This window comes from Alexandromys fortis, unplaced genomic scaffold (assembly GCF_014885135.2).
Source record: "Alexandromys fortis isolate MF-2015 unplaced genomic scaffold, M_Fortis_MF-2015_v1.1 scaffold_288, whole genome shotgun sequence".
Lineage (NCBI taxonomy): Eukaryota > Metazoa > Chordata > Mammalia > Rodentia > Cricetidae > Alexandromys > Alexandromys fortis.
In genome coordinates this window covers 48,490-63,684 of record NW_026068171.1, presented here as the reverse complement: position 1 = coordinate 63,684, position 15,195 = coordinate 48,490, and positions in this window count along the sequence as shown.

Below are 15,195 nucleotides of genomic sequence, written 5' to 3'. Positions count from 1 at the left end.
GTTTGTTATTTTTTGTTTTTCAAGACTGGGTTTCTCTGTAGCTTTGGAGCTTCTCCTGGAACTGGCTCTTGTAGACCAGGCTGGCCTTGAACTCACAGAGATCCACCTACCACTGTCTTTCGAGTGCTGGGATTAAAGGTATCCAACACCACCACCCAGCTCATATTTATATTTCTTAATAACTTTTATTGCTTAACTCTATATCATGACTAATAATTTTGTGACTAATAAGTGGTTTTGAAATGTACTGTTTGACAAAATACCACTAATCTATATTAATCCTAAAGCTAAAATTTCTTGAAATACATTATCTGAAATGTATTGAAAATATTCTCCTGCTCTGCTGTAGGCCATCTACCTGGTACTTCACCAATGTGTGTATGAATTTTTTTATTTAAATTTCTGTTTTGTTTTGTGATATTGAGTTCATGTAACCACTTCCTTATGTACTATGACAGAGTACTTTCCATTGGTTAAGATGCCTATTTACCTCACCTAGCAACTCTTCCTTTAGGCTATGTTTTGACCATTCAAATTTACCTTGAGGTTTAATAATACAACTGTATGTCATATATAAATGTCATATAGGATACAGAGGGAGAAAAATACAGTCCTGGAGATTGTTGCTTAACAATACACATATAATACAGATCAAGGGATATCTTCTTTAAGGGCTTTAGTTATTATTTCTCCCCAGAGGACCACTTTCCTGAAAATGCAATCTCCTCTTTACGAGATCATATGAATGATCCTTCCATATACACCATTTGGTTTCCCCAAACACAAAACATGATGCTCAGAGCTGGAAAGTTGGCTCTGTGATTTAGAGTTCTTGTTGCTCTTTCAGGGAATCTGGGATCACTTCCCAGCATCCTCATGGTGGCTCATATGCATCCTGTAACTACAGCTCAAAGGAATCTGATAAAGCATAAGTTATTCTGAACAATAGAAAAGTAACTAAGATACATATGAAAGCTATAAAAGGTATTTATCCTCTCCACTGCAGCCAACCTGCCTGAATCCTCAAAATGTGTTTGTTAAATGCATTGATTTATGATTTTTCTTTTGTTCTGTGGCAAAGTTTTCCAGAGTGAAACATGATTGATCCCATTGTTGGGCCACACTCACTCATATTTGGCTCAGAATAAACTATCCGTTATTATCTCTGGAGCAAGAGCTATGTTCTACACTGAATCTTTTGAAGACTAAAGTTTGATATTCTTAAATTATTTCTTTTGAGCACTAAGTTAGAGATCCTTGGCAATAACCAAGAAAAAGATTAAAATAAAGTATACTTTAGTTGAAATTTTAGAGCATCTAAGAAAATAAATAAAAATGTTAACTAATACAAACTGAGAGTTTTGAAGATTATTAAAATTTTATAAAAATGTTAAAACTAGAAAATAGATTTTAAAAATTTAGAGGCTACATTCTAGCTAAAGTTAAAAATTATTTTTTTTTCTCAAATCCCCACTCCTCTCTATCTTCTGTGTTTCCTTCTCCACAGAAACAATTAGAGCTTCCTCCTCCACCACAATCCCAACCTACTCTCTTCTCAAAGATTCACCAAATGCAAAGCTTCATATAAAAGAAAAAACTTTTTATGACCTTATTTAAAATAAAACCTAAAGGGATAAATGATTCTTATACTAGCTATGTTCTCTAAACAAAAGAGTAGCCTAGAAATGTTTATGGGGATTTCTGATCTGTACAGGGTTCTCTTAAGTTTTCAAAACTAAATAGGAACACCTTCTTGACTTATGAGCAATGGTTTGCTGACTTATATAAATTACTAGAGCTATTGGTTCCAGGAAACAATGCTTAGGGATGGCTCCATTTAGGAAATTGAAAAGACCATTAGTACTTTAACAAAATAGATGTTAATGGTAAAACTGCCTTCAAAACACTAAGACTAGATACTTAGTCTGCACTGTAGTGCCAAAAATATTCCCAGAAGCTATGAATGAGACCAGAAAGACTGTAAGATAAGGCCAAGAAAAACTATGACCAACTTGCAGACATACATTGATTGTTTTATGTGCATTAGTCTTTTGTCTGCATGTATGTCTGTGCACTCTGTCAGAAGGTTAGGAAAGTCTTCAGATGTCATGAGACTGGACTTAGGAGCAATTAGGAGTCACTGTAAAGGTGCTGAAAATTGAACCCTGACCTTCTGCAAGGGCAGCCAGTACTCTTAATAGCTGACTCATTTCTCCAGCACCAATTCAGAATTAAAAAAAAAAAAAACATTTTAAACAGGGCCAGGGTGTAAATGTGCCTGCTATCAAGACCACTTGAGATCCATCCCAGGAGCTCAAATAGTTAGTAGATCAGATCAGCTGGCATATAAACATGCATGCAAAAAATAAATTAAATAAATAATAAAATTTTCAAACAACACTCACTAATTCTTCCTGAGAACTTTGAGGATGGCAAAATTGATGCCTTATATACTCTACATTTACAGAAGGGCTAGGAGAGGGATTGGCCACTCTGACTAAGGGGAACAACACAACATTAGCTATACTTGTCTCAAATAACTTCATTAACTTAGTAACTAAACTTTAAAGAGCTATTCTATTTTTAAATCAGTCAAAACAACTAAGCTCTCAAGCAAATGTACCTACTGATGCTTTCTCTACTGAGAAAGTTGTTTATTCATAACTATTATAGAAAGCCTGGCCCATGCAAGAACGATTTGTGAAACTTTCTTAGATTGGTGCTGTTCCAAAATGAACAACAGACCTATGAGAGAAAAATTTGAGTAAAGTCAAGGAGAAAATAAGGCTATTCTGAGATAATTCAGGGATATATTCCTTTCCTTCTGAATAACATCTTTGAGATAATTATTAACCAAGAGGAACAAAGGTCCTAATAGATGCATGGACAATGTTTTACATCCCACAAAGTTGAAGTTGGAGATTGTATCTATCTATCTATCTATCTATCTATCTATCTATCCATACATACATACATACATATATATGTATATATGTGAGTGTGTAATATATTTTTATAGCGTAACACTTGTCTCTCCTGAGTAAAATTCTAGGTTCAATTCCCATAACTGCATAAAGAAAGAACAGCATCTATCATAAGCATAAGGAGCCAGCCATCAGAGAGTCCTTTTTACCTCTACCAAAACCTCAGACCAAAGTGGGCAATATCCTGACTACACAAATCCTCAGACTGAATGCCGCCAGGAGCTCCTGTCTCCTTCTGTCTTATATTCCTCTCTTCCCCCAGCCATATCATTCCAATCTCCACCTCCCTAGTGCTGGGATTAAAGATGTGTGACTCCCAAGTACTTGGATTAAAGGTATATGAGTAATCACTGTCTGACTCTGTTTCTTCTTTAGACTGAATCAATCTTATGTAGCCTAGGGTAACTTTGAACTCACAGAGATCCTTCTGTTTCTGCCTTCTGAGTGCTTGGATTAAAGGTGTGTGGCTCTGCTACCTGGCCTCTATGACTAACTAATGGCTTATCTCTGCACTCTGATCTTCAGGCAATCTTAATTTGTTATATCACGAACAAAATATCACCACACTTCTCTGACTTCTTGTAAACTTTAGGTTGTTTTTTACTTTTGTATGAAAAATGTTCTTGGAATTTCATATTTATTATATGGATTGCTTTGTGAAGTATGGATATTTTAACAATACAAAATCTTCTAATCCATGAACACAGAATATCTTTCCATTTGTGTGTATATGTTTGTGTGTATGTGAAAATGGTACAGATACATTCCTTTTGCGTTCCTCCTATCTTGTTCTTTCTAATATCAACAATATCAGAGATAACATATTATTTATTTTTAAAAGATATATTTTATGTGTATGAGTATATACACATGTATGCACCATCTGGGTACCTGGTGGTCATGGAGGCAAGAAGAAAATGTGAAAGCCTCTGAAATTGGAGTTAAAAGTAGTTGTAGCCACCATGTGGGTGTTAAGAACTGTATCTGGACTATGCAGCATAGCCAGTACTCTTTACCACTGAGCCATCTCTCCAATTTTTGGGATTTCATGCATAAATAAGATGAAACACATTCTCACCCCAATTTCTCCCTCCAACTCCCTAGTTCCTCCAAGACAGTCCCCTGCCAATTTCATGCCCATTCTTTATCATCCATTAAGTACAGTTAGAGCCCATATGTTCTCATCCGTATATGCAGTGGTGTGTGGCCACCCACTAGAGTGGTGGTTCTCAACTTTCTTAATGCTGAGTCCATTTAATATAATTCCTCTTGTTCTGGTGACCCACAACCTTAAACTTACTTTCATTGCTACTTCATAACTGTAATTTTGCTATTGTTATGAATGGTAATGTAAATATCTGATAAGCAGGTTGTCTGTTGGGTGACCCCTGTCAACGAATCATTCGACTGCTAAAGGGTCATGGCCAACTGGTTGAGAACCACTGCAGTAGAGCATGAGAAAGCTATCAGTAGCCATATGTTTTGTTTTAGTTTTAAGAATGATTTTCCCCACACCTACCAGCTTCAACTGTCAATAGTTCCTTAGTAAGGGAGAGACTCCACAGAGCTCCTCCCTCATAACAGCTTTAAAGCCAACAGCTTTTCAGTAAGAAATAGAACCCAGAGAACTCCTTCTCCATTGGCAGTTTCACCTGCCAGTAGCAACTTGGTAAAGAATAGAGCCCAGAGAACTCTTTCACCATCTTTGCTGGAAATTTGGCTAGACTAATATTGTGCATAGCTCTTAAGAGTTTATGAATATAACATCCATGTCATGTGCAGCAATTTAAATTTGATAGTACTCCTTCTCAGTTTCCAGCTCCTGCATTCTTTGTCTTCTCTTCCTTTGTACCTCCTTTATACTATATCCCGGCAGGAAACCATTAAACACATGAAATAAGAAGTATACTTGAGAAAACACTATAGTAACATACCTAATCAGCAATGAAAGGTAAATTGAAGTTTATATACAAACATATATTTGCCCTTAAGATTGCTAAAACAAGCTTACTTAGTGATATTTATCTGCCTCCTTTTTACTTTGTTGTCTAAGAACCTGAATCAGAAAAAGATACTTTTAAATGAAACTGTTATTGACTGTTAACACACACAAAACCAAGCACTTTTATGACCTTTATCCTAACTTGAGTCTTCTTAGTAAAACTAAAATTATTATGTCATTTAAAGTTTTGGAATGTTTTATGTATGATACTCTGACTGTCATCTGTGGCTAAGACTTGCTAACTTCTCAGTAGATTGCAGCAGGAAAGAATTATGTATATAATATCTCTATCTATCTATCTATCTATCTATCTATCTATCTATCTATCTATCTATCTATCTATCATCTATCTATCTATCTATCTATCATCTATCTATCAATGTCTTATGGAAAATTAACTTGCTCTCTTCTGCAAATATATTTCAGGAGTCAAATATAACAAGCAAAACTGTGTTAGTGGTTCATATAAATGCCCACCTGAAGCTGGTTTAAATGTTTACAAAATGGAGACTTGTAGTAGAATGGTCACTATAGTCCCTTTTTTTTTCTTACTTAGTTGAGCCTTGTTCTATGGTGTCCTAAGTGACATCAATTCTTGTAGTAAGGAGTCTGCTTGTTTGTTCTCAGTTGCTCAGCCCTGAAATAACCACACACAAACTGTATTAATTACATCACTGCTTGGCCCATTAGCTCTAGCTTCTTATTGGCTAACTCTTACATATTAATTTAACCCCATTTCTATCAATCTGTGTATCGCCATGTGGCTGTGGCTTACTGAGTAAAATTCTGTCCAGTGTCTGTCTGTGGCAGGGCTACATGGCTTCTCTGAACTCTGCCTTCTTTCTCCCAGGATTCAGTTTAGTTTTCACCAACTAGCTCTGTTCTTCCCTGCTCAAAGCAGTTTCTTTATTAACCAGTGATATTTACAGCATACAGAGGGAAATCCCACATCAAGTTCTTGAAGACATATTCAGGCTGCTAGATAAAAATATTCAAGCTTGAAATTTAATCTGATAACTTGTGTTTGGAAGAATATGATTTTCAAAATAGAAATTCTCTCTCCCTTTGTCTAAATGAAAATATTTAAAATGTCCCAAATTAATAAACATATAATTCATTAATTTTAATGTAGGCTTATTTTCAACTTTCTCTCATTGTTTTACTCTCTTCAAACACTGGAAAGAAAATAAATAAATTTAGCCTTGTCCTCAACCAAATGACAAATACTAAGACCCTGGATACATGAAATTTACCAGATGCTTCACAGGGAAAATAATGCTCTGAAAAATGACATCAGTCTCATAAAAAACTTTCTTTTTATTTCCCCTTGTATTGAGCATAGATGTTTTCTGTATAATGAATCCAGATATTGGTTGCCTCTCCCTCTACTCCTCTCAGTTCCTCCCCACCTCCCTTTTCATCCAGATCGATCCAACCTCTTTCTGTCTTTCATTTAAAAACAAATATGTATCTAGGAAATAATAATAAAACATAATAATATAAAACAAAAACTAACACATCAGAATAGGACAAAACAAACAGGAGAAAAAGAGTTCCCCCAAAGGCACAAGAAACGTATATAGACACAGAGACCCACTCATTCACACACTCAGGAATCTCATAAAAACACTAAATTGGAAGCCATAATACTTATGCAAAGGACATGTAAGATTAAAGAAAGAGAAATATACATATTTACATACGTATATGTGCTCTTTTTAATTTAAATACATAAATTAAAATATATAACATAAACTAAGAAATAAGATAAAATTTTAAAAAGAAAAAAATGATTCCTAAAACAATTCTCTGTGGTGATATGGATACTAATTCTTCTGCAGAAATTTGGTCACCATATACTTTTCCTTGTTTTACCATTATGCTTGACACAGCTGGGAAGAGAGAATCTCAATTTTTGCGTCTATTGATTATTCTGTGGATATGTCTGTGGGACATTTTCTCAATTGCTCATTTTATGTAAAAAGGCCCAGCTCACTGTTGAGTGGTGCCATCTCTGGCAATATGTTCCTGGCTTGTATAAGGAAAGTAGCTGAGAAGACCATGGGGAGCAAGCCAATAAGTTTGTTTCTGTGTAGTCTTTGCCTTGAGTTCCAGTCCTGACTTCCCTTTATAATAGACTATAAACTGTAAGCTTAAATAAGTTCCCCTTCACCAAGTTGATTTTGGATGTGGTGTTTATCACAGTGACAGAATGCAAAGCAGAACACCACCAATTCTTGACATCTTCCCAGCCCACAATAATTTCTACCCTCCTTGCACATACAATTTTTCTTAATTTTAATTTTTTCTCATATTTGAAAATATGTGATTTTCTTTTTTATCTGTAGCATAATTTTGCTTAGAGTGAGATCCTAAAGTTTATTTCTCTGTAAGTGACATGATTTCATCATTCATGGATGAACAATACTAGTATATAGCGTAGATAACCTATATTTTTCTCTAGGCATTCATTTGTTGATGGGCATTTAGGCTGATTCTTCTCCATTATTCATAATGCCACAATTAACATGGGTATGTAAGAATGTCTTTTGTACATTGACTTCATTTTCCTAAACATGCCCAAGATCATACGCTGGCTTTCCCATTGGTTGTCTCCATAATTGGTATACCAAGGTTCATTCCCACAAACAGTATAAAAAAATTCACGTTTTTTTTTTAATTTTTCGAGACAAAGTTTCTCTGTGTAACAGCCCTGGTTGTCCTGGAGTGTCCTCGTCACTATGTAGACGAGGCTGGCCTCGAACTCACAGAGATCTGCCTGCTTCTTTCTCCCGAGTGCTGGGATTAAAGGTGTGTGCCACCACCACCCAGCAATAATTCACTTTAGTTTACATTCTCACACGAATTTGGTTTTCTTTCAACCATAGTCATTCTAAATATGAAGAAACGGTATTTCAATGTAAATGTAGTTCACATTTTCTAGATGGCTAACGCTGCTGAGCCTCTTTATATATTTATTGGCCATTTGGAATTCTACTTTTGGGAAATGTTTGGTTAGATCCTTTGCCCAGTTTTAAGTTAGATTATTTGGGTTTGGATCATTAAGTTTCTTCATTTTTTATGTATTCTAGGTATTCATAATCTGTCCAATGAGTATCTTAGAGACCTTTTCTCCAATTCTGTAAATTGTCATTTGACTCTGTTAATCATTTCCTTTGCTGTAAGCCTTTTACTTGGTGTGATTCCACTTGTTAATGTTCGCTTTTCATTCTACTCTTTTGGATACTTATCCAGAAAACTATTTTGTACACCTATGTTTTAAAATATTTCTCCTAACTTTTCTTCTAGCAGCTTCAAAATTTGTGGTTTTCTGCTTAGGTCTTTCTTCAGTGGTGAAAAAAACTGTTTGTTTTGTATTGTACATTTTTGGAAACTTTGTGTATAAGCAGTGGAACGTTGATAAGGGGAGATTTCTTGTCTCTTATCCAGTTACAAACCAGGCCTGACCCTGCTTAGCCTCTGATATCACGCACATTCAGGGAAGTTTTTGTCCAAAGACAATGCACGAGAGTCTCTATTCTAATACTTTTGTTTATGTATATGTTTTTATACACATATAATTTTGTTTGGATTACTGTGGATCTATATTATGCTTAAAATCAGGTATTCGTGTATATGAATCAGTCGGGGTTGGACACTTTATGGTCAGTTTTTCTCTTTATTTCTACTTGTTGTGGATTACTGTAATGGTTTCCATCTCCTGCAAACAGAAGTTTCTTTGATGAGAGATATTCTTGTCTGTGGATGTAGGATAAATATTTAAAATGCAGCTAGAAATTTAGGTTTATAGGCAGGTGTGGTAATGCATGCCTTTAATCTCAGCACTCGGGGTTTTGTTAGATAATCTATAGTTCTTGGGGGAGCATTATTACCCCAGTGGAATAACTTCATTCAAACTATACCTATTTGTATCTGTCATCTATCTATCTATCTATCTATCTATCTATCTATCTATCTATCTATCTATCATCTATCTATTCCCCAATCAGAGAGTGATTGGTTAGTCAGACAGAATATCTCTATGCAGTCCTAACTGTCCTGCAACTTGTTATAGATAAAGCTAGTCTCAAACTCACAGAGACATGCCTTCCTTTGCCTCACAAATACTAGGATTAAAGGCATGTGTAATAACATGTGATTCTCATTACCTTTTTTTCTGAAACTCAGGAAAAACAAGTATTTCATATATGCTAAGAAATTGCTCTACCAATGAGCCATATCCCAGTCCTTCATGTCTTAAAAAATTACATTCTACATTTAAGATAAAATAATTCATCTGTCTGAGTGTGACATAATTCACTTAACAATCTCTAGTTTCATGTATGTTTTAGCATTTCACACAGTGATCTGGGCATTCCCACACTAATCCTCAACTTAAAAAATGCCCCCACGAGTTGGCTTCAAGCCCGTCTTTAGAAGGAATTTTCTGAATTGAATTTCCTTCCTCTCAGTTGACTACCTTGTATCAAGAGGACAGAAAACAAAAGCTAAGCAGAACAACAGTCACAAACTCTATCCCTCATTTTAGCGCTATAAGCAGTTGAAGCTGGCATGAAGGATGTGTTCTCAACCCTATCACTCACTGAGCAGCTACTGACAGTTGAAACTGCCATAGAGGAGGAGCACTCCAGGCAATATGCTTTACCGAGGAGCTACCGACAGTTAACACAGCCAAGGAAGTTCTGTCTAGTCACCTCCTCCTTGTCTGTGATGCCTGTTCTTGCTTGTCAACTTATCTGCATCAGAATTAACTAAAAGCCAAATGTCTGGGTACACCTGTGAGGGATTTTTTCTTAATTAAATCATTTGAGGTAGGAAGACCCACTTTTAATCTAGATCTTTGGACTTGGGAAGATTCACCTTTAATCTGGGCCACACCTTCAGCCTATATAAAGGACAAGGAAGAAGGAAGCTTGCTTTCTCTACCTGCTTGCCCTCACCCTCACTGACAAATCCATTCCTTCACTGGCATTAAACCCTTCTATTTTGGGATTCTGATATATACTGAAACCAGCTGAGACATTCAGCCTCATAGACTGAACAACTACTGGATTCCTGGACCTTCCATTGGTAGACAGCCATTGTAGAACTAGCTGGGCTACAGCCTGTAAGACATTCTAATAAATCCCCTTACTATAGATAAAGACTCATTCTGTAAGTTATATTCCTCTAGAAAAAAAATCTTAATACACTATCGCTTACTGAGCAGTTTGTTACTAGTAGTAGAATCTACTGTGGGAAAGTGCTCTCCAGGATCTATTATCCTTACTTATATGTTATTGACAGTTGAAGCGACCACGGAGAAGTTGCTTTCCTGAAGATACACTACACTGAGTAGCTGCTAATAGGTGGAGCTCTCATGAGACAGGCGTACTGTTGGGCTCTCATTTCCTTAGGGGATTATGGCAGTTGAGGCTGCCAGGAAGAAAGTTATCTCCGGTCCCTCTCCCATAATGGGAAACATCACAGGTGACACTGTCATGGGAAGTGTTCTGCAGGCCCTTCCCCTCTCTGTGGAGCTATTGACAGTTTCATTTGCATTGGTCGGGGTGCTCTCCAGGCCCAATAGCTTGCTGAGGAGTTACTGTCAGTTGAAGCAGCCTTGGAAGAGGTGCTCTTCAGGCCTCGTTTCTTACTGAGGAGTTAGAGCTGGTTGAAGATGTCCTGGGGGAGGTGCATATCCCTTACTGAGGAGATGTTGCTAGTAGAATCAGCTATGGGAAATGCTCTCCAAATTCCATCCCTGACTGAGGAACTACTAGCATATGAATCTTCCATGGAAAAGGTGACTTTCACACCCTGTCTTAGAAGTTGAATTTCTTAAATAAACACCAAGATCAAAAATCAATTTGTAGAAGAAGGGATTTTTTTTTTATAGCCTGTAGTGCATCCTCTGTTGAAGTCACAATAGGAATTCAAAGCTAGAACCTAGGCAAAAAGTGAGGCAGGGAATGTGGAAGAATAATGTTCTCATGCTTGTGATTGGCTTGCTTAGCTTGTTTTGTTAATTCACGCAGGATAAAATGCAAAAAGTGACACCTTCATAATGATCTGGACCCTCCCACATTAATTTACATTCAAGAAATGGCCCCATAGGTTGCCTACAGGCCAATCTTATAGAGGTATTTTCTGAATCACATTTTTTCTTCTCGGACAAACCACACTAGCACTACAGGCCTGATCCTTTCCTGTGGATCTTTTTACAGTTGAAGTTGTTATGGGTAATGTGTCATCCAGGCACTACCCCTTATTGGAGAACTATTAGCAATTGAAATTGCCATCAAATGTGCTCTCTGGTCCTCATGCCTTACTGAGATGCTTTGACAATTGACTTTCTCATAGGTGAGGTGCTTTACCAGCCTATTCCCTTACTGAGTTGCTACTGGCAACTGAAGCTATGATAGGGTGCTCTCCCTCCAGGCCCTACCCCTTACTGAATTATAGGCAGTTGAAGCTGTTATGGGGGAGGTACTCAACAGGGCTTTTTCTTTTTTTTTCTTTTCTTTTTTTTAATATAATTTTTTTATTGAAAAAAAAAATTCCGCCTCCTCCCCGCCTCCCCTTTCCCTCCCCGTCTCCCTTTTCCCCCCTCCTCCCTCTCGTCTCCCCCTCCCCCCCCTCCTCTCCCCCTCCCTCTCCAGTCTGAGGGGCAGTCAGGGTTCCCTGCCCTGTGGAAAGTCCAAAGTCCTCCCCGCTCCATCCTGGTCTAGGAAGGTGGACATCCAAACTGGCTAGGCTCCCACAAAGCCAGAACATGAAGTAGGATCAAAACCCAGTGGCATTGTCCTTGGCTTCTCAGCAGCCCTCATTGTCCGCCATATTCAGAGAGTCCGGTTTTATCCCATGCTTTTTCAGTCGCAGTCCAGCTGGCCTTGGTGAGCTCACAATAGATCAGCCCCACTGTCTCCGTGGGTGGGTGCACCCCTCGTGGTCCTGACTTCTTTGCTCATATTTTCCCTCCTTCTGCTCCTCCTTGGGACATTGGGAGCTCAGTCCGGTGCTCCAGTGTGGGTCTCTGTCTCTATCTCCATCCATCTCCAGATGAAGGTTCTATGGTGATATGCAAGATATTCATCAGTATGGCTATAGGATAGGGTCATTTCAGGTTCTCTGTCCTCAGCTGCCCCAGGAACTAACTGGGGACATCGCCCTGGGCACCTGGGAGCACCAAATCTCTTGCCAACCCTAAGATGGCTCCCTTAATTAAGATGTGTGCTTCCCTGCTCCCCTATCCGACCTTCCTTTATCCCAAACATCCCGTTTCCCAAGTTCCCCCCAACCTCCCCTTCTCACTTTTCTCTCCCCATCTCCCCTTACCTCCCTCCCCCCCCCCCCCCAAGATCCCATTTTTTGCCCGGCAATCTTGTCTACTTCCCATAATCAGGAGGATAGCTATATGTTTTTCTTTGGGATCACCTTCTTATTTAGCTTCTTTAGGAGATCAAATTATAGACTCACTGACCTTTATTTATCTCTAGAAACCAATTATGAGTGAGTACATCCCAAGTTCATCTTTTTGGGTCTGGGTTACCTCACTCAGGATAGTGTGTTCTATTTCCATCCATTTGCATGCAAAATTCGAGAAGTCATTGTTTTTTACCGCTGAGTAGTATTCTAATGTGTATATATTCCACACTTTCTTCATCCATTCTTCCATTGAAGGACATCTAGGTTGTTTCCAGGTTCTGGCTATTACAAATAATGCTGCTATGAACATAGTTGAACAAATGCCCTTGTCATATGATCGGGCATCTCTTGGGTATATTCCCAAGAGTGGCACAGGCGATCGCTTCCTATGTATAACCCCAGCAGCACAGACATTAAGGGCAACATTGAATAAATGGGACCTACTGAAACTGAGAAGCTTCTGCAAAGCAAAGGATACTGTCACTAAGACAAAAAGGTAAACCACTGACTGGGAGAAGATCTTCACCAACCCCGCAACAGACAAAGGTCTGATCTCCAAAATACATAAAGAACTCAAGAAACTAGACTTTAACATGCTAATTAACCCAATTAAAAAATGGGGCACTGATCTGAACAGATAATTCTCAACAGAAGAAGTTCAAATGGCCAAAAGACACTTAAGGTTATGCTCAACCTCCTTAGCGATCAGGGAAATGCAAATCAAAACAACTTTGAGATATCATCTTACACTTGTCAGAATGGCTAAAATCAAAAACACCAATGATAGCCTTTGCTGGAGAGGTTGTGGAGGAAGGGGTACACTCATCCATTGCTGGTGGGAATGCAAACTTGTGCAACCACTTTGGCGGTTTCTCAGGAAATTCGGGATCAACAGGGCTTTTTCTTTACTGAGGAGTTATAGGCAGTTAAAACGGCCATGGGGGAGGTACTCAAGAGGGTTTATTATATATTGAAGTGTTACAGGCAGTTGATGACGGCATGGAGCAGGTGTCTACAATGCAAGTTGATGCTGCTATAGGGAGATGTTCTCTAATTCTACCTCTGAATAAGGAGCTACAAGCAAATAAAGCTTCCATCAGAGGACTAGATCTCCAGGCTCTGTCTTATTTAAGGCTTCTATTCCTTGCATAAACACGATCAAAATCAACTTGGGAGGATATCACTTGTTAAAAAATCTTACAGCTTGTAGTCTGTTATCCATGGAAATCAGTGCAGGAACTCAAGACAGGTATCTGGGGGCACGAACTGGAGCAGAGTCTGTGGACAGACATTGCTTATGACTTTCTGCCCAATGCTTGTTCAACTTTCTTTCACCTTTAAAAAATGTTTTTTTCCAATTCATTATCTTAACCAATTTTTTGCTTTAATAATAATACCATTCAACATTTCCACCTCCTCCCATTTCCTTCCCACTTCTCCAATCCCCATCCCCTCTCCCCCTCCAGTCCTAAGAAAGGACAGGGTACCCTGCCCCGTGGGAAGTCCAAAGCCTCCCTCCTCCATCCAGGCCTAGGAAGGTGTGTATCCAAACAGACTAGGATCCCAAAAAGCCAATACATGCAGTAGAATCAAATCCCAGTGCCATTATCATTGGCTTTTCAGTCAGCCCCCATTGTTAGCCACATTCAGAGAGTCTGGTTTGATCACATGTTCTTTCAGTCCCAGTCCAGCTGGCCTTGGTGAGCTCCCCTTATATCAGTCACACCGTCTCAGTGGGTGGACAAACACCTCAGGGTCCTGACTTCCTTGCTCATCTTCTCCCTCTTTCTGCTCTTCAACTAGACCTTGGGAACTCAGACCAGTGCTCCGATATGAGAATCTGTCTCTATGTCCATCCGTTGCTGGATGAAGGTTCTATGGTGATATTCAAGATATATATCAGTGTGGCTATAGGGCAAGGCCAGTTCAGGCACCCTCTCCTCTGTTGTGCAAAGACCTAGCTGGGGACATCCCCTTGGACACCTGGAAACCCCTCTAGAGCCAAGTCTCTTGCCAACCCTAAAATGGCTCCCTTAATTAAGACATCTTCTTTCCTGCTCCCATATCTGCCCTTCCTCCATCTCAACCTTCCCACTCCCCCAAGCTTTCCCCAATCCTCACCTTCTCCCTTCCCTCCTCCCATCTCCCCTTCCCCCACCCCACCCCCATGCTCACAACTTTTGCCCGGTGATTTTGTGTGCTTCCAGTTTCCAGGAGGATCTATATATGTTTTTCTTTGGGTTCATCTTATTATTTAGCTTCTCTAGGATCACAAACTATATGCTCAATGTATAATGAATTGAAAAAATTTTAAAAAAAATATAGAAAAAAAACAAAATACCACTAATAAGTTCAAAATTCTTATTATCTTTTGTATTATATACAATTAGTCTTTCCTCCCCTACAGCACAGCATATTTCTTTTTCCTCTACTGTAATACTGAATACAGTTTTCTTTCTTTCAAAAATTGTGGTTTACACATTTCTTTCCTTTCATTGAAAATAGATTTTTTAATAGAATATATCCCAATTATGGATTGCCTTCCTTCTATTCCTCCCAGTTCCTCTCCACTTTCCCATGTAGTTCTATCTCCTTTCTGTCTTTCATTAGGAAGCAAACATGCTTCCAAAGGAAAAAATAAAGACAAACACATCAAAATTAGTCTAAAGAAATAAACAGAAGGAATACAGCTCAATAAAAAGCATAAGAAAGAGATAGATTCAGAGACCCACTTATTCACACACTCTTGAATCCCATAAAAACACAAAAACAAAATGCATT